Below are 2,559 nucleotides of genomic sequence, written 5' to 3'. Positions count from 1 at the left end.
AGATTCTCCCATGTCAGATTCAGGAGGAATCCCAAGCTTAAGTACAAGTCCAACTACAACAAATTCCAGAAAGGTGGATCTTCATCCTCTAACACCAGCAGTGGTGGGTACAAAACAGGGATGGTTGATCGAAGCACCATTAGATGCTATAACTGCAATGAGTTGGGACACTTTGCCACAGAATGTAGGAAGCCAAAGCAAGTAAGAAAGAACTCTGAAAGGGCTTATCTGGCAAAGGGAAGAAGCTGGGATGATACTGACAGTGAAGATGAAGATGAAGGAAATCTTGCTCTTATGGCTATTGATGGAAAAGCTTCATCGTCAAGAATAGAGGTAAAACTTTCTGATGCTGAAATGGTTTATCATCTAAGAGGTAACTTAGATTGTGCACGTCGTGATAATGAACTGTTAAGTTTACAGATCACAGACCTTGAGAAAGAGGTCAATGAATTAAGACTTGTGCACATTAATCAAGACAGATTAAAAGAACAGGTATCTTTTCTAGAGAATAGAGTTGACTGTTATAGAAAACTCGAAACTATTCTCAAAGACAAGATCACCGGTCTTGAGACTAAGGTTAGAGCCTACTTCAATTCTTGTTCGAAGGCTAAAGAGTTCTACAGTAAGCAAGCTGTTAATCAAACATCTGGAATAGGTTATGATTACAATGCTGCTATTGGAGAATTAGGCATAAACTCCCCTCCTCATGTCTGTGCTAAAGGGAGGGAAGTACCACATGTGCTTAAGGGTGTTGATGAACCCCTCTATAAAGCATCAATTGCTGAACCATTTGATGCGACCTCTTCTGTTATTCAAGAAGAAATACGTGCTGAAGATCTTGCTAATGAGAAGATTGTTTCCAAGTCAAGTGAGTCGAAAGTTCCGGTCAAAGTTGTGAAAGCAACTGAGACTAACTCAGACACACATGAGTTGGATAACAATAATTCCATGTCTACCATGCATAAATTGCCTGCTGTTAATCACTCTCATAAAGCATGTGATGTTGCTAATTGTATGTCTTGTGCTTTTAATATGATGTATGCTTATTTTAATGGTAAGCATGTGTCTAATGATAAGACTACTCCTCGTCAGCATGTGAATAACATGAAGCATGATAGGTCTAAGACTGCTAGTCCTTCTAAGGCTAGAAAGGAGACATTTGTGCCTAAGCTTAAACAGAAATTTGTTAAGGCTGTTTACAAGGTCAAATGTTCAGTCATTGAGAAAGTTGAGACAATTAAAATTAAAAATGTTGTTTTGCCTGACAAAGGACAATTCTACAAGTATGCCGGGCCCAACCAAGTTTGGGTTCCGAAGAAGGTCTAATCCATTTGTAGTGCAGGGCATTAAACAAGTATAACCGGTAGTGTGGATTCTTGACAGTGGATCATCAAGACATATGACCAGAGATAGAGCCCTGCTATCAAATGTGGTTGAGAAAGCTGGCCCCATGGTTACCTTTGGAGATAACAGCAAAGGTTTATCCGAGGGATATGGCTGTTTGCAAGCTGGGAATGTTATCATTATAATTTTGTATATTGTGCTAGGTTATTATCAGGAAGCATCATCTAACATATAGCACCAGTGACGAGACTTGAGAATATTATGACATATCAGACACCTGCTGCACATTACACTTGGAATTGTACTCTAGTAAGATGTGTACAAGTGTACTCCTGATTGGTAAGTCAAAAGAGGAAGTCAATGCACCACAGTTCATGGACTTTGCAGCTGCAGATCTATTGGACTATGCAATTTCTTCTTCACAATCTCACTTCAGGTTGGTATGAACTAGTATACTGCTCAAGCAATCGTCAAGGACATGGTATGGCACTCTAACAGAAATTGTAATTTTATATGAACTAGTAGAGTCGTCATAATAATGCAACATAACAATTAGTATCTAAAGTACTTGACAAGTATCGGTCAATGATATGTTGTTAACATTATGTTGTAGATATTTGTAAGCTTTTGATATGAATGAGAATTACTTAGACTTTACCCTAAGTGATCAATGTTTTATCAAAAACTCATTCATATTGAAAAACAAAATCAAACTTCTTTCTACATTAGTGATTTCTTATTTCATGTAAAATCTTTTGAAATCACTATTGTAAATCATTTTCTCTCTATTACCATATGTTCTGTGTTACAGGTTCATTCTCCAATGACTTTCTTTCATTGACAGTCATGAGGTTGAAAACCCACAACGTCTATCCCAGACTGTAAAGACAAACACAAAAAAACAGAACCAACCAACACTCTCTTACCACTAAATGTAATATGAATGAGCGTGAGGGAGATAGTGCCTTAGTGCACCACATAAGGAAGGTTCTGTAGTCAACCCAGTAGCTCTGTCTCCTACATAGATGAGTAGTATTTAAACCGAGACAACTGCTAGCCCCCATACATCTTCTCAAAAAGATGTAATGGCTGAAAAGGCATAAAAACAGTTACTAGATTCATTCTCTCAACAGGGTGAGTCTATTGAATTTTGCCTGTCGGCCAAGGTATCCGATGTAGTGTCACCACTTCAAACATAAATAATTCTTGATGCAC

The sequence above is a fragment of the Apium graveolens genome, chromosome 2, assembly GCF_009905375.1.
Source record: "Apium graveolens cultivar Ventura chromosome 2, ASM990537v1, whole genome shotgun sequence".
In the NCBI taxonomy this organism is placed as follows: domain Eukaryota; kingdom Viridiplantae; phylum Streptophyta; class Magnoliopsida; order Apiales; family Apiaceae; genus Apium; species Apium graveolens.
Note: the sequence above shows the minus strand (reverse complement) of the source record.